The sequence below is a fragment of the Pezoporus flaviventris genome, unplaced genomic scaffold (assembly GCF_033815535.1).
Source record: "Pezoporus flaviventris isolate CSIRO_AGI_PZ_B2104156 unplaced genomic scaffold, CSIRO_AGI_Pfla_v1 ptg000055l, whole genome shotgun sequence".
Classification (NCBI taxonomy): domain Eukaryota; kingdom Metazoa; phylum Chordata; class Aves; order Psittaciformes; family Psittacidae; genus Pezoporus; species Pezoporus flaviventris.
Genome location: NW_026892603.1, coordinates 5,685,560 through 5,708,709, shown reverse-complemented (window position 1 = coordinate 5,708,709; position 23,150 = coordinate 5,685,560). Strand labels below are relative to the sequence as shown.

Sequence of the window (23,150 nt, the reverse complement as noted above, 5' to 3'; positions counted from 1 at the left end):
TAGAGTAGGTCACCTCGGGATTTTTCTTCTTGAACTCCAAACTGCCAAAGATATAAAAGAAGCAATCAGAGTGAAAGGCTTTCAAAAAAAGAATCAACAGCTTAAATTAGTTGTGAGAAAAACTGAGCAAAGTTGCAATGAAAAATGTGATCTCTTTACCAGCAAGCTAAATAAGTATAAATAAATATATAAATAAATAAAAGTTTAATATGATGATTTTACCATTTAGGCTAAGTCTTTCTACTAGCTTCTGATGTGTTTTTTTTTTTAATTTTTGTCACATGAATCTTACTGTATGAACAGTTTCAGAAAACAAGATCACATTGCATTTGTAGTTAAAGGATTCATTTGGGATATGATAGAATTTTTCCTACACAATAGAGCAGAGTTGAATCCAAGCTGCCCAATGACCCAACCATTTTGCAGAACGCTTTACATCTTGTCCCTTATCCATCCAATGTATGTTTAATATTTCCAGCAATATTCTAAGAACCTGCCTTTTCCAATCAAGTGTGTTTTACTAGATATCCTCAGTCCCACCCATTTGAGGACCCAATTGTCACTAAAATCAATAAGATTGTATGCCTTGTGCTACTTAAAAACTCAATACCTTTATACTCTGGTACAGCATGATTTGCCCAAGAAAAGAGCAAAACAGTAGCAGAAAAAGATTAAACACAAAATTATGTCTCCTGGGGCCACTCATTTACTGATTCATCTACATACTTTCACCTTAAAATTGATAAATGCCTGATTGTGTGGAAATCTGGAAAGCAGAAATCTGTCAACAGAGTTCGTATATAAAATATCTACAGTTATTCTTGAGAGCTCTTGATTGAATATTATTTACTGAATAAGGCCCTCTAGTCTTACTATTCACACATCCCTGCTTCAGAATTCATTTTCTTTTTCTGTTGAAGTACATCTGACTTTTTTTATTCTTTGCTTTTATTTGCATTTTTATAACTGATTACATTAAATTTGTTTTCCTACATACAATGTATACAATATCAATTGTTTGTGCAGTTACTGTACAGATTATCATCACTTTCCTTCTCACTTTAATGTCATCATAAACATCACACCCTCTTTGCCAACCTGATATTGATTTAATGACTTGATTTGCTCATGACAATAATGCATCTTATCTTTCAAGCTACTTAATGTATTTGCTTTAAGAATAACTGAGGTCTCCAGTGACTGTGCAGACAAAGTAGAATTACCACAAAAAAGTTTTGTGGTAAAAGATAATTACAGGAATTTGAATGCCAAATTAATGAACAATCTAAAGATCTTATGTAGCTCCCAAATTACAAATAGTTTCACCAAATAGCGCAGCCAAGAATTAACATTCTTTAGCTATTGTTTTCACAGGACTTCATCTGGAAATTCATGAAATAATCCCAAACCTTTGAAGCAATTGCCAAAATGCATGTTAAAAACTTGTCAATTAATTTATATAGCTTCGTGAAAACAGTGACCTGAATGGAAAAATCTTTCTGACATTTTGCCAAAATAGCCAAACTTACTGTCATCCTGGCTGAGAGTAACAGAAATGTTCTCAGTCCCTGAACTTACTCTGACAAGCACAGGTATCATAACTGCCCTCTGTTCAGCCCTGAAATCTTTTCCTTAGCTTTGACCAACTTACTAATATGGAAAACTTCCTAACATTTCCCAGTAGCCCACCAGGTATTAAGATCACTCTGACTCAGATAACTTTATGGAATGATAGAAACATTCATTAGTCAAGAAACTAGAATGGAGGTGCACAGGCAGTACTCTATCCATTCTTAAGGTGCACATACTTATGATACAATCAGATGTGAACTCTGATTCCCAAATTAACCTTTCTAAGATTTCAACCAGCTCATGCCGATTCTTAAGTGGACATCTACATAGTCAAGTGTATATTCTTAATGACACGAGGAGTAATTCTAACAGTGACAAAAGAACTTCCATGCTTAAAATTAGGTGAATGTACCAGACCAGGTGTTACTGATGAAAGAGGCCTGGTCAAATACAAGTAAAATGTAACCCCATGGTACACACATTTAATTCCTCTATATGTACATACCTGAATTTCACTGTAAGCACTCATTTCTAACTTGGGACACACAAAGAGGAGAACTCTTCTTCTTAGTATTCTCCTTATTTTTCTATCATTGTATCTTTAAAAAGTGCTTGTCTTGCAAATAGAATCATAGATTGCTAACATTGTTATTTTATTGTAACTGATTATGTCTGTTTTGCCATACAATGCTCACTGCCAAGAACTTCACTTCTCCCACTGGGAGGCAATTTTGTCTTGCTATTTGCTTGGCCTACAACAAATAACACTATTATAACCGTTTCACATTGCTGCTTACAGTGGAGAAAAACACCAAAAATGTTTGAACATTTGCGATTCAGAGCAAACTACTGTGCAAAGTTGGTTAGATGTTATTTCTGTATCAGCTGGTTCCATCTTGGCTAACTCTAGAAGCCAGCCTACAGAGGAAATTAAGAATGTCTCTAGTTATTGTATATCTATGCCAAAGTTGGGGGATTTTTTAAGACTTAGTGGTCTGAAAGGCAGAGAACAGGAGGAGCAAAAAGGGTATAAAATGAATGTACAGCAATTAACAATGAGTATATAGTATTAACATTCATTGATTCTTGGGCAAGATTTCTTGGCTTGCCTTCCCAGTCAATGATCGTTGTGTCAACAATGCTACACTGTCATGGGGAGTAGATTTGAATGGTGGTCAATAAAAGAAACAGAAAAAATAGACACATAAAGAAGTTAAATACAGATTAAACTTTTCTTTGATCTTGTGGAATTAATTGTTTAGAATCCTTGTTAGCAGGTCTGAGACATCTGTATTCAGATAATCCAAATCATGAGAGAAGTCAGGGAAACAAAGATGACTGAAACATTTTAATGTTGAGCTTCTTCCTATAAAATATGCAAATCACATTCTGATTTCATAAAAATCTCCTCCCTTTGAGTCTTCAGTCTGCCATTATTAAAAACAATACATGCAGAAAAAAAGCATGGTGTTTCTTAAGGTTCCCTGCAGATTTATATAAAAAGGGCAAAACTCTTTAGTCTACAGAGAAAAATAGCAGAGTTGGGTGCTCAGGGGTAATGAATCTGCAAGTAAATTTTTTGCCACGGAAGGCACCATAGCAAAATATAGTCAGGATTCAAAAAGTACGTATAAAACATAACACATGCATATTTCCATCCCTGGCAGTGTTCAAGGCCAGGTTGAATGGCACTTTGAACAACCTAGTGTAGTGGAAGGAGACCCTGCCCATGGCAGGGGCATTGGAATTACATGATCTTTATGATCCCTTCCAACCCAAACCGTTCTATGATTCTATGATATCGGGGGGGGTTGGTGGGTTGGGGTTGGCCGCTTTTTTTTTGTTGTTGCTGTTGGTTTTCTCAGAAAAATAGCTAAGATAATGCCCCTTTTTGACTTTCTTTTTTTTGTCCATGATTTTTCTTCAGGGCATGTGTTGACATTCATCATACTTGCCTCAGGCAGTGACTTCAGTCTGCAAGCACTGTGACCAAGTCCTGCGAAAGTTACGCATTGATATAGAAATGTTCTGTCTTTTTACACGTATGTTAATCTTTACCTATTCTTAAATACACTCAACATACTGCATCATTTGATACTATGCATAGCTACAATTTACACAAAATGTCTAGTTTAATAGAGCTGGAAATACATTTCAAGCATAATTTTTGTTTATTCAATCTCTAAAATTTCTACTTGGGAATTATGTATTTTCCTACACAAAACACTACTACTACAAAACACTCTCACTACAACTTAGTCACAGAAGTGTGTATTTCCATATGGTGCATCCCAGTGTCATATCACCATTGACTTTCCACATAGAACCTTAGTTCCTTTCACAGAGACAGAAACATGCAAATGATCGCAAGCTTGAGGAAAGCCTGAGATGCTTTACTCTGTGTGTAAGAATCAAATAAAGGAAACGCACATTTTGGATTTCACCACAACAAGTTGGATTTCACCATCACCATGTTTCATACTTTATGCTAACGTATTGTCTTCCTTTCTCTCTCACTTTTAGCTTATTATTCAGTCCTCACTCACAAATTAGAATAGTGTAATTCTGCATACATTGGGTTGTTTCTTCCCATTCCCATTAAATGATCACCATCAAAATTTACAGCAGACACACAGTTCACAGCAGAAGAGAAGCTTGCTGCAAACTTCTGAATTTGTAGCAGGCTTCAGTTAGTCTTTTAGTACAGCACCATAAGCTCTGCTGATTGGCCATTGATTAAAATCAGGTGCAGAACGGAAACTTCACAATCCCTCCTTCCCATCAGTGTCATGATGTTTACCCCTTCAAATCACAGAAGATGCTTTCAAGTTTAGATCTAGTTCTTTTTAAAGTGAGAAAATAAAAAGCACTTAGACTAAGTAGATGAGCATAATGACTATTATATCACAGTATAAAATCTTTGAACCAATAATAATAAAACTAATGATTCTTCAGGTGTACTTCCTATAATTGCTGAGCAATGTAAATGGAAACCGAGTTTCAAGTGTAATTAGTGTAGTGCTCATCATTCATCTTGTCCTTGTGGAAATCGCCATGAAGGAACCACTCCATCCACCTCTGGGGTGAAACCATTCTTGGAGAAGAATAGAGTGGTCATTATATGTTCAATAGCACAATACAGCAGGCTTTCAAGGGAAGATTACCTCTTTGAAAATACATGATTAAATAGCCTACAATGCAGCTACACAAGCTGGAATCCATCCAGGACAATAACAACACCCACACTTTTCTTGCAGAGAGTGTCATGGGATCTTTAATGACCCAAAGTGGCTTTCTCCTTGGTTCTATTTCTCAAAAGCCCTTCAGGTCTTCTTTTAGAATACTGAACCCTAGATATCCCTCTGCAGTGAAGAGCTAAAGGAAAATGAAAAGGGCAAAATGTCAATAGTATGTATTGTTTAGTAAAAAGAATCCCCAAAAGCTCAGGAAACATGTCTTTTTAATGTGAAACAGCAGTTTGTGGCCAGCTGTTCCACATCGTTATGAGCACAAGGTGTACAAATGGGGACTATAAACACAGTACATTGAAAATAAGGCCTGCATGGATAATCATACCTATTAATATAAATGGCACTGGGAAGAGGCAGACTGAGCTCATATCCCAACTGACAATTTAGAGCAAACTTACTGTTTTTCTTCACCATCTCAGTAAGAAAATAGATGTAACATGGGTCCAACAACAAGTGAGCCCCCTTAATGTGTTTATTAAAATGCGAATTGAAATGCTGAGTAGAAACATGGCACTGCATATAAATGTGACAGACAGTCTTTTGAGTTCTTTTACACCATTAAATTGTACACACAATAGGATCATGCATTGGACTTATTTTCAAAACGCAGAATAAGTAAGGATTTATGCAGCTTTTCTGAAGGCTATAATGAAACACACACAAGTGCAGGCAAAGAGCTAAGTTTATCACAACTCACAGAACATTTTCTTCCTCAATATAACATGAGGTTAGCCAGAGATGATGGAATTCCAGCAGGTATTTCAGCATTTTCTGTCCTGTGACTACAGAATGTCTACTGAAGAAATACTCCTGTCTAACATAACTTTAGAATTTATCTGGTAGCAAAACAATAGAAGAAAAAAATATCAAGATCCTTACCCATGAGTTTTCCATACCAATTTTCTCATCTGGGTTTCTTTTTTATTTTAAATATGGCCATAAACCAGGGAAAAAAAAAAAAAAAAAAGGAGAGAGAAAGACTAAATTCATTGTCTAAGCTATTTTTCCATAGAGGTGCATTAATGCAAATGAGACACAATGAATTTTCCCAGTTATAATTGGGCTGAAATGAGGTGGAAGGAACAGAAAGACAATTAACTTTATGGGGTTTTCTTTCTTTTCTTCCTTTTCTTTTATTTTCCTTTTTTTTTTTTTTTTTTTTAATCTCAAGCAGTTTGGAGTACGTTTAGTGCCCAATGGTAGTAGGCTGTCAGTGCTGCTAGGCAAAATTATTCTGAGACCTTCAAGGGGCTTTGTTTATTGCATTTTTCAATTAACCTCTGTGTTTTAACTTCATCATAATGCCTGTGCCAATTCACACCAAAGAACAAACAAAAATCCCCATTTCCTGTCATTATTTCTTTGCTTCATAAAATAAGGGGCTTGTGGTTTTTTCCATTTCTCTCTTATTTACTACAGGGAAGAAAAGGACGTAAATTTCAGATTACAGAACACAACAAGGGGCAACAGGTTTAATATAAATTACATTTCTATATTAAGCTTTCTTTCTTTTGTTCCTTTTTGCTTGTGAAGAAAATGTTTTCCACCCAGAAAGCATGTTTTATGAGCTTTAAAGTTTGATATGGGGAACTTGAAGTAGATACAAAAGGTTCAATACTAACTAAACTCGAGTTTTAGAAATGAAGCACAAAGAAAAAAATTATAATTTTATAACTCTAAACCCCTTTGCATGGCTATAGAAACACTAGATCCCTAAGAATTCTGACACTAGATTCACAGCAGCCATAATGTCAAGCAACGTTAGCTAAGCAAGTTTACTAATAAGGTATTACTGAAATCTCATAGCTACAACTCAGATATGTTTAACTACATGGAATAACCCTCCACTTTCCTACCTTGTTGCCTTCTTTACCTCTACTCTCTAAAATGGTGCTGGCCATCTGGACCTAGAACACAAAGGCTTGTGTTCCCAAACCTGAGCAGTTTACATATGTGATACCAAATGTGATGGAATAAACACTTTCTGCCTAAACCGGGATTACAAACCTGGGCATCCAGGCTTCAAACAGAATAGTCATGTATGTAACAAATTCATGGTTACTTCCACACACCTGTGAAACATAACTAGTTGCATGGCATGGAGCTCAAATCAGCTAATATTTGATGTCTGGCTGCTTACAGGGAAGTTAGTCCCCTTGTGTCATGATTTAAACCCCGTCAGGCAACTTGTTCACTCACTCCCAGTGAGTGGTGCTGGGCTGAAAACAATCGAGGGGCGTCCCCCGCCCCCCTCCCCCGCCGGGGGTCTCCCCTTCCCCGCTCCCAGAGGAATGGGGAAGAGGATTGAAAGGGTGCATCTCCTACGGGTTGAGACAAGAACAGTCCAGCAAACAATGTACAACACAGATCACCACCACTACTACCAACTACAACAATGAAAAGAGAAAACAACAAGGGAAGAGAATACAGTGCCACTGGCCAAGAAACGAGTCCCACCTGGAAGCCCGTGCCCTTCCGGGTAACTCCCAGTTACCCCCCACCCCGGGCATGACGTGCTGTGGTATGGAATACCTCTTTGGCTAGCCTGGGTCAGGCGCCCCGTCTCTGCTTCCTCACGGCTTCCCCTCCTCCCTGGCAGAGCATGAGCCTCACAAAGTCCTTGGTCAGGGTAAACATCACTTAGCAACAACTGAAAACATCGGTATCACCAGCACTGTTCCCAGTCTGGAAGTCAAAACACAGCACTGCACCAGCTACCAAGAAGGAGAAACATGACTGCTACTGCTGAACCCAGGACATTATCCACCCCTTATTCCATACCATTCATGTCATGCTCAGATCTCACATTTTCAATACACCATCGTTCTCCCACATATATACATCCATATACACACAGACCAAGAGAAAAAGATAATTTTCTTAGTGCATGGACCAATCCCTATTATGCTGCCGAGTCCATTTGGTCCATGATGTCAGGTTCCATCTCTTGTAACAATCTTTCAGGGCAGGAAAGGCTGTGTGCACTATTGAATCGTTGCCTGCTGATGATGCTGGTGGTTCCTTTACTGCGGAACTCTTGCAGTTCTATCAAAGTTCATTCTCCATTGGGATGATGGTTGGAGGGAAGTCAGGGCTAGTCACTGGTGACCTGGAGACATCTGGTTGATGAGCTATAAAAGTATTACACAGCAGACAACAGTATACAATTAAGTTAATTGGCTGTTTTCCTCTAAAATCAACTCCCCTTGAGGTATACATCGGACTTCCCCATCTTCCTGCATTACCCACCAAGGATATCCAGGTCCCCGAGCAAAAGCAATCCCACGAGTGGGTTTGCCTTTACCTGAAGCAGGAATTACCCAGACTGTCTTCCCCAGCAAATTCTTCATATGCACCATGGGAACTTTGTCCCCCTCTACAATATGTAAAAGTTCTGACTGGGCTGGGCCAGCCCTGTTGGCAGAACCTCTGGTGTTGACCAACCAGGTGGCCTTTGGTAAGTGTGTATCCCAATGCTTGAAAGTTCCCCCACCCATTGCTCTCAGTGTAGTTTTTAACAGCCCATTGTACCCTTCGATTTTCCCAGAGGCTGGTGCATGGTAGGGGATGTGATACACCCACTCAATGCCATGCTCTTTGGCCCAAATATCTATAAGGTTATTCCGGAAATGAGTCCCATTGTCTGACTCAATTCTCCCTGGGGTGCCGTGTCGCCACAAAATCTGTTTCTCAAGGCCCAGGATAGTGTTCTGGGCAGTGGCGTGGGGCACAGTGTATGTTTCCAGCCACCCGGTGGTTGCTTCCACCATGGTAAGCACATGGCGCTTGCCTTGGCGGGTTGGTGGCAGTGTGATATAGTCAATCTGCCAGGCCTCCCCATATTTATACTTCAACCATCGTCCTCCATACCAAAGAGGCTTTAACCGCTTGGCTTGTTTAATTGCAACACATGTTTCACACTCATGAATAACCTGGGCAATAGTGTCCATTGTTAAGTCCACCCCTCGATCCGGGGCCCATCTATATGTTGCATCTCTGCCCTGATGGCCTGAAGTGTCATGGGCCCACCGGGCCAAAAATAATTCATCTTTATGTTGCCAATCTAAGTCCATCTGAGCCACTTCAATCTTAGCCGCTTTATCCACTTGTTGGTTGTTCTGGCGTTCCTCAGTGGCCCGACTCTTGGTTACATGGGCATCTACATGACGTACCTTCACCACCAGGTTCTGCACCCGGGCAGCAATATCTTTCCACAGTGCAGCAGCCCAGATGGGTTTACCTCTGCGTTGCCAGTTGCTCTGCTTCCATTGCTTCAACCACCCCCACAGGGCATTTGCCACCATAAATGAGTCAGTATAGAGATAAAGTACTGGCCACTTTTCTCGTTCAGCAATGTCCAGGGCCAGCTGGATGGCTTTCACCTCGGCAAATTGACTCGATTCACCCTCTCCTTCAGCAGTTTCTGCAACTTGTCGTCCAGGACTCCATACAGCTGCCTTCCATCTCCGATGCTTTCCCACAATACGGCAAGAGCCATCAGTAAACAAGGCATACTGCTTTTCACTTTCTGACAGTTTATTATATAGTGGGGCCTCTTCAGCATGCATCACCTCCTCCTCTGGTGACATTCCGAAATCTTTGCCCTCTGGCCAGTCCATGATGACTTCTAGAATGATTGGACGACTGAGATTTCCTATTCGAGTTCGTTGTGTAATTAGTGCAGCCCATTTACTCCGTGTAGCATCAGTTGCATGATGTGTAGAGGAGACGCTGCCTTTGAACATCCAGCCCAGCATGGGTAACCGGGGTGCCAGGAGGAGCTGTGCTTCAGTGCCAATCACTTCCGAAGCAGCTCAAACCCCTTCATAGGCTGCCAGTATCTCTTTCTCAGTTGGGGTATAGCTGGCCTCAGATCCTTTGTATCCCAGACTCCAAAAGCCGAGGGGTTGACCTCGAGTCTCCCCTGGAGCTTTCTGCCAGAGGCTCCAGGTAGGACCATTCTCCCTGGCTGAGGTGCACAGTACATTTTTTACATCTGGCTCGGTCCGGACAGGTCCAAGGGCTACTGCATGAACTATCTCGCGTTTAATTTCCTCAAAGGCTTGTTGTTGCTCAGGGCCTCATTTCAAATCATTCTTCTTCCGGGTCACATGATAGAGAGGGCTTACAATCGAAATGTAATTTGGGATGTGCATTCTCCAGAACCCCACAGCACCCAAGAAAGCTTGGGTTTCTTTCTTATTAGTTGGTGGAGACATTGCTGTTATCTTGTTGATCACATCTGTGGGGATCTGTCTATGTCCATCTTGCCATTCCCAAAAATTGAATCTCCTGTGCAGGTCCCTTGACCTTACTCCGTTTTATGGCAAAACCAGCTTTCAGCAGGATTTGGATTATTTTCCTCCCTTTCTCGAAGACTTCTTCTGCTGTATCGCCCCACACAATAATGTCATCAATGTATTGCAGGTGTTCTGGAGCTTGCTCCTGTTCCAGTGCAGTCTGGATAAGTCCGTGGCAAATGGTAGGGCTGTGTTTCCACCCCTGGGGCAGTCGGTTCCAAGTGAACTGGACACCCCTCCAAGTAAAAGCAAACTGTGGCCTGCACTCTGCTGCCAAAGGAATTGAGAAAAATGCATTGGCAATATCAATCGTGGCATACCACTTGGCTGCCTTTGACTCTAGTTCATACTGAAGTTCTAGCATGTTCGGTACGGCAGCACTCAATGGTGGTGTGACTTCATTCAGGCCACGACAGTCTACTGTTAGTCTCCATTCTCCATTAGAATTTCGCACTGGCCATATGGGGCTATTAAAGGGCGAGTGGGTCCTGCTGATCACTCCCTGACTCTCCAGTCTACAGATCAGCTGATGGATGGGAATCAGGGAGTCTCGGTTGGTGCGATATTGCCGCCGGTGCACTGTTGTGGTCGCAATTGGCACTTGTTGTTCTTCGACTTTCAGCAACCCCACAGCAGAAGGATCTTCTGAGAGACCAGGCAAGGTGGACAGCTGCTCAATTTCCTCAGTCTCCAAAGCAGCAATACCAAAAGCCCACCGGTACCCTTTTGGGTCTTTGAAGTACCCTCTCTTGAAGTAGTCTATGCCGAGGATGCATGGAGCCTCTGGACCAGTCACAATAGGGTGCTTTTGCCATTCCCTCCCAGTCAGGCTGATTTCAGCCTCCAGCACAGTCAACTCTTGGGATCCTCCTGTCACTCCAGAAATATGGATGGTTTCCACCCTTTGACAGCTTGATGGCATCAGGGTACACTGTGCACCGGTATCTACTAGAGCCTTATACTTCTGTGGGACTGATGTGCCAGGCCACCTGATCCACACAGTCCAGTAAATCCGATTGTCCACTACCTCCACCTGGCTGGAGGCAGGGCCCCTCTAATGGTCATCACAGCGTTGGACACTTAAGTCGTGTTGAAAGGGATTATTCTTCATTATCACAGGAGCTGGAGTAAAATCAGCTCTTCCATTCCATCTCGGAAACTGCTCACCAGAGACTGAAGACGTAACTCTCATGGGACGATCAGTCTTGGCCCTTGCTCCCCTCTTTAGTTCACTCACCCCTTCCTCCAAAGCTGAAGTAGGTTTTCCATCCCACTTTGTCATGTCTTCTCCGTGGTCCTGCAGGTAAAACCATACGGTACCCCGTGGTATATACCTCCTGTATCTCCTCTCTCAAACAATAGGACGCCTTTTGTTAATAGCTGAGACGTGTGTTGGTACACGTGAGGAGCTGGATAAATCAGATAGATCGTCCCTCAATTGTTTGAGGTCCTGGGGCAGTTTTTCCACAGATGAAATGATAGAAGGGGTGAGGTTGTCTTCGAACTCTCGGAGTTTATGAACCCTTTCATCCACTGTTAGTGGTACTATGTCATTCCAGGCTACTGCTGCCAATGAATGGGCATATGATGACGGTGCATTCCGTGTAAGTTTTTGCCACATGGGTCGTGTACATTCAACTTCATCTGGATCTATGGGTGTATCCCCGTTATTCGGCTTGATGTGATAGAGCATCTCTACGATGGCTGATTCCCTCAGAGACTGGATGCCTTTGTCTATAGTAGCCCATTTGGCCGAACGACTCATAACATCGTCCTTCTATGGAAACCTTTCTTTCACAGCTGCCAAGAGCCGCCTCCAAAGGCTGAGGGACTTTTTCTCTCTTGCAATTGCTTTGTCAATTCCTCCTTCTCTAGCAAGTGATCCCAGCTGCTTGGCTTCTGTACCTTCTAGTTCGTGACCATCGGCCCCATTGTCCCAGCATCGGAGTAACCAGGTGATGATGTGCTCCCCTGGTTGACGGGTAAAATCTTTTCGCATATTCCATAGCTCGGTTGAAGTCCGAGGTCAAGAAGTTACCTCTTCTTCTTCTTCTTCGTCATGTGATGATGACTCCTGATCAGATTCTGGACCAGGTGGTGAATTCATTGTTTCTTCATCTCACTTCACCCTTCTTACCTCTTTTTTGCTTGTTCTCTTGCGTACAGGGGCAACCGATATTGGTACGAATTGGTCCTCTGGTTTGGCTGCAGTGGTTATCACTGTGGTTTGAGTAACGGTGGTGTAGCTGTTGTGCTTGGAGCTGGGGTAGCCGCGCTGTCTGTTGCAGTTGAAGTTTGAGCAGCTGCTGTACTTGCCGCTGGGGTAGCTGTGCTGTTCATTGCAGCCAAAGTTTGAGTAGCGACTGTACTTGTCGCTGGGGGTGGTGAAGCTGCTGTTCCTGGAGCTGGAGTAGCTGCGCTGACTGCTGCTTTGCCCTCAGATCCGCCGACATTCTTTTCCTTTTGAAGGTGCTGGATAGTGTTGAACAAGGCTCTGTAAGCATAGGCCAAGCCCCAGCACGTTGCCATGATTTGTCCATCTCTGGTATGGCCAGAATGACCACACACCTCATTTAAGTGTTTTACTAATTGTCGTGGTTTAAACCCAGTCAGGTAATTCGTTCGCTCACTTCCCCCCCCCTTTCTTGCCCTCCCCCTGCTCTCGGAGGGATGGAGAGGAGAATCGAAAAGAATGCAACTCCCACGGGTTGAGATAAGAACAGTTTAGTAACTAAGGTATAACACAAACCACTACTGCTACCACCAATGATAATAATGATAAAGGAAATAACAAGGGAACAGAATACAACACCTCACCACCCACTGACCGATAACTCGCCCCCCAAGCCCGACCAAGCTCCGACCGATACCTCCTCCAACCCTGCAGTCTCCCAGCCCTTCCGGCTAACTCCCAGTTACCTCCTGGGCATGACGTGCTGTGGTATGGAATAGCTCTTTGGTCAGTTTGGGTCAGGTGTCCTGTCTCTGCTTCCTCCCAGCTTCCCCTCCTCCCTGTCAGAGCATGAGGCTCACAAAGTCCTTGGCCAAACCAAAACATCTCTATCAGCTCTGTTCCCGAGCCGAAAGTCAAAACACTGCACTGCACCAGCTACCAAGGAGGAGAAACATGACTGCTACTGCTGAACCCAGGACACTAATTCTTCTGGATTTTGCAGTTGTTCGGTAGTGAAATTCCAAAGCACTGGAGGGGCCCACTGACCTAGATACTTGCCCATACTATCCCACACACCCTGCCACTCATGGCTGTCCAGCCTCAGGGAAAATCTCTTGGTCCTCCTACATCGTCATTTGACCCCAGACAAGACCCAAACCTGACTCTGCTTAACTCTTGAAATCAGTCGTGGGCAAAACACACTCTGTATGCGTGCTAGCATGGTGATTCCCATCACCATCAGCAAACAAGTCTCAAGAGCATTAAAAGGCCATTCAAAAAATTCAAAACTCTCAAATGTAAATGGTCTGGGGGGACGACTAGGAGGGTAAAAGGATGTCTCCTTCACAGGTTGAGCACCTGAGAAGGAGAAAAAAGATGTGTAATTGCTAAGCACTTCTATTATATACCTCCCAACATATAAAGGTGGTGACCACACTGGGAACATAAGCCAGATCAGTTTCATGATCAATGATTCTATTGTATTACAAGTCATTACCATTAAGTACAATGAGACAAAAACCTTAGCCCAAGCCCCACACTTGAAAAACACTAATACAGCAAATACCGGATGGAAGTAAGATATGATACACTGAAACTGTGAGATCAAGAGGAACAACCTTGAGAGCCAATAAATCAGCATTGTGACGAGTTACTATTAATCCGGTCAGATCTGTCGTGCCCCAAGTTGGGCGCCAAAAAGAACTGTCATGGTTTAAACCCAGTCAGGCAACTTGTTCACTCACTCCCAGTGAGTGGTGCCGGGCTGACAACAATCGAGCCCCCCCCCCCCCCCCCCCCCCCGGGGCTCTCCCCTTCCCCGCTCCTGGAGGAACAGGCAGGAGGATTGAAAGAGTGCAACTTGTACGGGTTGAGACAAGAACAGTCCAGCAAACAATGTACAACACAGATCACCACCGCTACTACCAACTACAACAATGATAAGAGAAAATAACAAGGGAAGAGAATACAGTGCCACCGGCCAAGAAACGAGTCCCACCTGGAAGCCCGTGTCCTTCCGGGTAACTCCCAGTTAACCCCCACCCCGGGCATGACATGCTGTGGTATGGAATACCTCTTTGGCTAGCCTGGGTCAGGCGCCCCGTCTCTGCTTCCTCCAGGCTTCCCCTCCTCCCTGGCAGAGCATGAGCCTCACAAAGTCCTTGGTCATGGTAAACATCACTTAGCAACAACTGACAACATCGGTATCACCAGCACTGTTCCCAGTCTGGAAGTCAAAACACAGCACTGCACCAGCTACCACGAAGGAGAAACATCACTGCTACTGCTGAACCCAGGACACCTTGGCTCCCTAGAAGTCAGTGGAGATTAATGAATACTTCCAGGGTTAGGTTCATTTCACTTCTCTTAGACAGCTGCTTTAGGATGAGACAAATTGCACTTTAGACTCTACTCATTATGTTGACTGCATCTCTGCTGACTGTGAATGGAGCCCAGGGCATAGACACACCCTTGATGAATTCCATCCTTTCCTTTTCCCATCATCTGCTCCAGGTACATCATATCTGAGCACTGACTGAAAAGAAGTTACTGATTATTAAACATGCAGTAAGACTGATAAACAACAAGAAAATTTTAGAGAAAGAGAACTGAGGTAAGAATCTGGAGTGGGATTTCGGGGACTGCACTGAACTTCAGTAAGCTGTTTTTTAAAGGTTCCTAACAAATGCTGAGTGTTGACAGCCAAATACATTGTTAATTCTCAGGTCCTATTTTTTTTTTTTTTTTTTAAGCCACAGGTACACAAATTCTCAGCTGTTCACCAATAATAATTTTAAAAGCTGTGGGTTTTTCACTGCATGGTCAGGCAGATGGCAACTTGTAAAGCAAGAGCTAAGCATGACTGCTACTTAGAAAGACTGTTGTCCAACGTTTAATCTGGGCAGCAGCTGTATAAAATCTGAGGAAATTTGAAATAAGCCTACATCAAATGGATAACAGGGGGGGTTGGACTAGTATTAGACTAATCAATTCAAGTATATTTACATGGTCTCTAAAGCCAGGACAGAACTTGGCCTTGCTGTACAGTCCTTAAAGGACATGGTAAATACTATGATCTCAGCAACAGGGCACTCTGTACCAGATTCAGAATTGTAAGTGTGAAGACCAGACTAAGGCATGTGTTTTAGGACATGTGAGTAGGGCTAAAGAAGGTGTATGTACACTTTACTAGGGAGGATAGCTTGCTTCTGTCCTCACTTTATTTCTCCTATTTCTCACTTTAAAAAAAACTAGATCTAAACTCAAAAGCATCTTCTGTGACTTGAAGGGGTAAACGCCATGACACTAACAGGAAGGAGGGGTAAACACCATGACACTAACAGGAAGGAGGGGTAAACATCATGACACTAACAGGAAGGAGGGCTTGTGAAGTTTCCATTCCGCACCTGATTTTAATCAATGGCCAATCAGCAGAGCTTATGGTGCTGTACTAAAAGACTAACTGAAGCCTGCTACAAATTCGGAAGTCTGCAGCAAGTTTCTCCTCTGTTGTGAACTGTGTGTCTGCTGTAAATTTTGACGGTGATCATTTAATGGAGTAAAGAGTAAAGGTTTATTAGTTTGGTTGCAGTCGTACGTTAAAACAAATACCTCACTTTGGATATCCAAGTATCTCTGAATCACCATGTGTACCAGCTTTGCTTCAACTCCAGTATGTAGCATGTTTACAAATTTTATATGCACTCAGCATCTGGATAAAGCTATATGTCCATTGCTTTCCAAGAACCAGAGCTGTGAATCGTCTCCTGAGATTATAAGAAAAAATCAGGTCAGTCTTTGAAAGAAAGAAGAAAAAATAAATAGCATCACTGCTTCCTTTTGTTTCCTCCTTTATTTACTCAAAAAATAGCCCCAAATTAAGAGATGTCTTTCAGGATTTGGGAGATCCAGTTTTAAACCAATTTTTGTCTCAGGTGACTAGAAATCACATCCCTTGCCTACCAAATTTGCCCTAACCACAGAACTATAGAATACTTTGAGTGACAACTCTGTTTCTCTCCTGTGAAAATTTTGGTTAGTGAAGGTTTATTGCCAATACATTCCTTGGCACAGAATAGGCTGTAAGCATTGTATAACCTGCTCATTAGAGTACATCCTGCACCCAGAGCAGACGTGGATCTCAGAACCTGCTTCATATATTAGATGAGAACATAGATTCCATCAAACACCAATTCAGGTTAGAAGACAGCACTGACACAGCATATCCAGTGTGACTGAATTCCTTGTAATAAGCATAGGAGTATAGTTCCATCAAATAATTCAGGCCTCAAAAATAAACAAGCAGCAAAGGTAAAATTAGTAACTTTTATAGTATTAATATAGCAGTTTTCCATCAATACAAAAGGTAGAAAGGTGGTTCCTTCAACCTCAAAGCCAAATGCACAAGATTTCCCTCCTAAAAACAGTTCAGGATACATTAGAAGTTGAATTGAAAGCTTTAGAAGCAATTTGAAAAGCATAATCTTCACAGGGTACACATTAAGTAAATGATTCTTTATGAGAATTGACTGAAAGACAGATTTCTCATGGCAGCATACCTGCTCATGTTTCCTTTGAACATAGTTAAGTCCAAAGTGCTTGAAAATTCTGATAGGACAACGTTATCAGCTAGGGGCAAAAGATCTATATAACCTCTACTTTGTAGATTTCATCAACCTGATTAGAAGAAATAGGACCATAGCTAACAGATCTAGCAACAAAGCTACTGCCTGTGGACTGGTGATCAAATAGGAGGTAAAAAACAGACAGAGGACAATAGAAAATTCTCATATGCAACAAGAAATTTACATCAAAGTTGAGAAACTCGAATGAGTGGATTCATTCAGGTATCTCTGAATTACCATCACAAAGGAGAGAAAGTCTGAAGCAGAAATCAAAAGCAAAATTGCTTTTGTGATAGCAGCACTTGCAAAATTCAACAGAATCTGACAAGACAAGAATATGTCAAGTGCATCAGTGGTAAAACTCAGAATAATTGAGTATGCCATCAAAGCCTAAACATACATGAAACATGGACTCCAGCAGTATGGATCAAATGACACATTCAGGCCTTTACATTCAAATGCCTCCAAGTAAATATATGAATAACATATACCATATAGGACTAACAACACTATTAGAATGGATATTTCTGCAATAATTACATCCCATGAGTCTGTGCAAGCAATTGCAAAAAAAGGCAGCTGCTGGGATGGCTTCACCATGTGGGGAGAGCAACAGGCCTTGCAAACACAACACATCAGACAAAAGTCAAAAAGTAGAGGGAAGAAGACTCCCAGGGACCATACAAAGTGAAGATGGCACAAACCCCATGCATCTGGACAAGGAAATTAGAGGCAATTGGACAGTATCTCCAAGCTTTAAGGTCATCTTTTAAGGTGGTATTGCCCCAGCATCAATTATTACTTAAACACATTATACTTAAACTATACACTTCTGAATTAGTTTAAAAGTCTGTTTCAGCTTAACTGTTGGTACACCTAAATACATAATTCTTCCATATATATATATATATATAGGTACTTCCATGTATATATAGCTACTGGGAGCCAACCAGCTTGTCCTTGATTTTGAGCAAAACAGTAAGTTGTACATGTCTTAAGGTTACTGCAAGCACTTTACTAAGTCATTGAGTTTTGCTTCTCTCTTGACTGTTTCTGTAGCAGTTATACTACAGTAGTGCTGGTCACAGACTCAAAGGTGAACTGAGTAGTCATCTGTCTTGACAGAAGTTGAAAACTCCTTTGAAAAATGGCACTGTTAAAAAATAGCATTTGTTTGTATATTTTCTATCAACGGACCCTAAATTTATCATTTACTAAATTAATTTACTAAACCCTAAATTTACTGCAAGAAATTCAAGTTTAAATACAGCAGATAGATTGAACAAAGTCAGATGGGCAGGTACAGTAATCCAACTATGCCAATAAGCAGTGGGCCCAATATATCTGTGCAGCTGAGCTGTAATGTATATTCATCATGATGAGACAGAAAGGTAGTATTGCTTTGGGTTGTACTGTAGGTCAGACACTATTCAGACACCATTTAACACACTATGATAGTTCTAAGCCATACAGGAGAGGCCCAACCTATACCCACCAGTTCCTTCTGCTTTTTTACCATGATAATGAGAGCAGCACTTGGCAAAGCCACTATTTGTCTCAGAAGTGACAACAGTTTCCCAGACTGCTCTGTCTGAATTTCTGGTCCACTGGTAAGTATTACTCTGAATCTGAATAAAGCATTAAAAGAACAACTCCATCTGACATTTTCCACATAAATAGCTTGGGTAAGTTATTTATTGTCTCACAGAATCCTGTCATGGGTAATGTCAGTGATTAGCTAAGATGATCCCTTGGTACTCTAGCAAAAGGTCTGACTGCCTAATAGGAAAGCATTCAAACCTATGTCATGGACATTGATTATTCCACTTAAGAACAAGCTTTCACAGCTTCAAAGTATTCCCCACTGCCAGGCTACTGCCACTTTTTCCAGAAAATTGATTATCTCATGATTTACTCCTCGCAATAATTATTAGTCCCATTGGGCCTGACCTGTACTGCCGTACATATCTGAAGAGCATTTAAGATTATGTTGTGAAAAAATAAGGAAATAGATGTACAACCTACTAAGTTCCTTTCAGCATTCAACAGGTGTCCCATGCTGGACAGTTAAAAATCTCTGACCAAAAGGGGTAGAAACAGGAGGATGCGGCAGATTTAAACCGGTCATTGTGGGCCATTAACAGTCATTTGCCGAGGTGACTCCAGAGAGGAGCCTTCAACCCCGGAGCGAGGGGAAACACCGCGTCCTGGAGCCTCAGTTCTGAGCGGCGAGAGCCACCGAAGGACCCTCAAGCCCCCGCCAGGCCTTGCCCAGGAGCCGGCAGCTCCGCTGAGGTGAGCAGGGGCTCCCAGGGGACGGTGCCAGGAGGGAGGCCCCGCCCTGAGCGGAGCAGGAGCGGTTGGCGCGGCGGTTGGAGCCAGCAGCGCGAGCAGCAGTGAGCGGGATGGGGAGCGCTCGGCTCAGGACCAGGGTCCGACCTGGGAGCTCTGCTCTGGCTGACCCGGCGGTGGCAGCGTCGGCACCAGACAGAGCCGATGAGAGGGGAGGCTGCAGGGCGGAGCTCGGGGTGCGGAAAGTGCCTGCACCGGTCTCCTGAGGCGCGGGTGCGCAATGGGCAGGGCTGCACTCGGTGCTCCCTGGTGAAGGTCTTCCCACAGCTGGGGGCTGAGCTGCGGCACACTGTCAGTCGCTCAAAGGTGTCAGGGGAGCTGAGCCGGAGCTGAGCCTTGCTCCAGGCCTAAACTGTTCAGGGGCCATAAGTGTCCACCGTAGAGCATACAAAACACTACTCCCCCAAATACTAGTTTTTAAAAATGCCTGAATTGCTGCTTTTGGAGAAACAACCTAACACAAGAGTCTGAGGACAACAGCACTGCATCAGGCGTCCATCTGACCCAATACTCTCTCTCCAGTAGCACTCCATACATGTCTGAGGGAGCATATATGAGGAGAGCAGGTCTACCACTGTCAGGGTCCAGAGGGTGTTCGTAGGCCTCAGTGCCTGGGACCGGCCTCCCCTGGGACCTGGACTGCAGATGGCCCCTCAGACCTAGGTCAGAGCTTGTCATGCAGAACTATATGCGTAACATATCATAGAATCATAGAATCATATCATAGCTGTTCTGTTCTACTCTATTCTGTTCCATCCCATCCCAGTGCATTCCATTCCATTTCATTCCATCCCATTCACTTCTGTTCCATTCCATTCTCTTCTGTTCCATTCCACTGCATCGCATCCCAGCCCATTCCATCTCATTCTAACCCATTCCATTCCATTATATTCCCTGCACTCACAGTGAGTTGTATAATGATGTGACCATTCTTTACTTGAAATGCCAAGGCTTTCAGCACCAAAACCACTTTCCATGACACAAATCAGACACAAGTCAGGTCAGAGATGGAAAGAATATTTTATTCATCTATAAATAATTTTATTTAACTTAGCTTAGTTTAGTTTAATTAATTTTAGTCTAGTCTAGTTTAGATTATCTTCTTTTTCTAAATCTCTCAGCTGATGCCCACAAGCATTAACCCGATGCCCTTGTGTAGCCAGCAGCAGGCTGGCGCACCCTTCGGTTTAGCTTGAAACAACATCCCTTGCAGCCTGATAAATGCAAAGGCCAGGACAGGAGCGGTGCCATGGTGGGGCAAGAGCAGTGCAAGAACCCAGCCAGAATGGGCCAGGGAAGACCTGACAAGGGGGGTGCTCAATGCTACAGAGAGAAGCAGCAAGTCCCGGGGCCATGCTGGGGCCACCCTGGGAGCGCAGAAGGCTTCTTCCCCCTGGATGCGGGGCACGAGGGCCACCTGCATGGAGCACGAGCAGCTGCCTTTGGGCTACCAATAACCCAAAGGAGCCCCATGGAGGGGCTGTGCTCTGCTGCGGAGGAGGCAAAAAACCCCGGGGACACTTGCTAGTCCACCTGGGGGCAGAAAAGCCTCCCCCTCCCCCCGCTGCAGGACATGGCGCATGAGCCCCAGGTGATAACGCAGAGCACCAAGGACCAGAGGAGCCCTGACAAGTAGTCATGCTCAGTGCTCAGAGGAAGGCAAAAAAAAACCCGGGGACCAGTGACAGTCTGCCCCAGGGGAAAATTCCTTCCTGACCCCAGTGCTGGCAATTGGCTTCTCCCTGAGCACGTGAGCAAGACCTGCTCCCGGTCCACGGGCTGGTTATGCATCTGAGGGGACAAGGGGACGCTGGCACTGCCTCTTCTGCCTCCACCTGGAGCCATCTCAGGGGCTTCCAACAACAGCAAAATGCCACTGGCCTGATCTAGCCTAGGAGCAAGAGCCCTTTCAGTGCCTGGCACTGGAGCTCCAAAGCACTGGCGCAGGGCACTGGGCTTTATAGTGTCCCAGAGCACTGTGATGCTGCTTTGCCAGGTGCTGGCACTATGACACAGGGGTGATGGGGCCTCCTCAGCCCTTCCCACCACAGCCCTGCTGCTGCTGCCCCTTCGCCCAGCATGCCTTGGAGAAAGGCCTTTGGGGTGCTGGCCCTGAGGCAGTGCCTGTGTCCAGGAGGCCCAGGGGGATGTCCCGGCCCACGGTGGCCACAAACTGGGAAGAGCTGCAGAGTGTCCCTGTAAATGAATCCCTGTGTCCAAATGTATCAATAAAGGCTTTTTTATCACAGTCATTTTAGTGTGGCAATCCCAGAGGTCAAAGAAAGAAAGGGGTTTTAGTTCCCTCTGTATGAACTTTGCAGAAACATAGCAGACAGGATTTCCTCACCCTTCCTTACCAGTACACCAAGTGCCATTTGCTACTATGCTGCTTATGGTGAGGTCTTCTTGTTGGAAAGAAGAAGAATTTCAGAAATCTGCATTTGTTTCTTGGAATGTTTAGATATTTGCTTGTGTTTATTAACATTCGTGTGTCTAGTTTGAGGGTTTACCTCTTGTATTACTGCTTGAGTGCAACACTTCACTGACTGCTGCCTAATTCTGTGTTCTCGATGTCTCAATAAAGTGTTTTGATCCCAATTTGATTTAAACATGTGAACTGAGCAGCTTTTCCCTGCAACACTTAGCAAAACAAGGAACTGACTCAGCTGTGTCAAAGAGTTTTCAAACCCTCAGCTAAGCATCATGTAAGGGTACTGTATAGAGGGCAGAGATTGAGAGATTGGCCACAACTCCCCCCAGCACATTTATCCAAACCCTTGAAACGCAGCATGACCTCTGGTCTCTCTCCCATGGGCTGATTTCTTGCATGGTCTGGAGTGAGGGGGGAAAGGAACAGTCACCGAGTTTCTCATTGGAGATGTTGGTGCAGGCTGCAGAAGGCAGCCCCAGGTGGGTTCCTGTCTGAATTGAGGAAATTCTTGTGTCTGTCTGAACAAACTGCTCTTTTAGGCAAAACACCTATGTTTTTCACATACAGGAGGAGAAAACGCTACTGCCTCTGCCCACCTCTGGTAGAAAGTGAGCATAATCACCTCATGGAAACAACAAGGAAAAACCAATATACACAAACAGAAACACACCCTTCTCTATCTATTGCTATCTCATCTCTAGCTCTGTATCTCTACACCTATATCTACACCTCTGTCTCTCTCTACCTAACTCCTGGGTTAGGGCAAATAAATCCTCACACAACAGCAGTACCGGTAACTGAGGGCATGTGCTGAGGACACTGGAGTGAAACCCCAGAGCTGCAGCCAAGGCAAAGGGAGACAAGCTGGAGGGAACTGCAGTGACGATGCTCGTGCAAAAGCTTTCCTAAGCGAAGGCAGGAAACAGGAGAAGCTGTGCAGGGACAGCCTGATGCCAATTCACACGGTGTCCTGAGCTGGTACCAAAAGGGAAGGATGGGCTCTAGAAGGAAAGGATCAAGGAACAGTGACCTCCCTCCCTAGACAGGAGAAGAGCATAGGAGGCAATGGATTGAAATCTCTTCTCTGTGTTACAGAAACACACTGCATGCTTGGTAAAGGGAAGTACTGACGAGTTTTGCTCTGCCAGGCAAAGGACTGATATCCTTTGGCACAGGCTGGCACGGCCATTCATGGGCCTCAATGCCAGTCCTGTACCCGTGGTCCTTTACAGAAAAATGATTCTTTACTGTGAGGGTTGTGAGGCACTGGAATGGGTTGCCCAAGGAGGTTGTGAATGCTCCATCCCTGGCAGTGTTCAAGGCCAGGTTGGACAGAGTCTTTGGTGACATGGCTTAGTGTGTGGCATCCCTGCCCATGGCAGGAGGAGTTTAACTAGATGATCTTAAGGTCATTTGCAACCCAAATCATTCTATGATTCTATGACA

The 23,150-nt window shown here is 43.7% G+C and overlaps 1 long non-coding RNA gene across 1 annotated transcript; it reads right to left on the bottom strand.

The window, feature by feature from the left end:
* Nucleotides 1–3,302: 3,302 nt before the first annotated feature.
* On the bottom strand, nucleotides 3,303–19,196 carry LOC133277389 (uncharacterized). The gene is made up of 3 exons (XR_009746183.1): nucleotides 18,943–19,196; nucleotides 15,909–16,063; nucleotides 3,303–3,568 (listed from the first exon to the last, which is right to left on the bottom strand). It is a non-coding gene; the product is annotated as an uncharacterized LOC133277389 (long non-coding RNA).
* Between the last annotated feature and the right edge of the window lie 3,954 nt (nucleotides 19,197–23,150).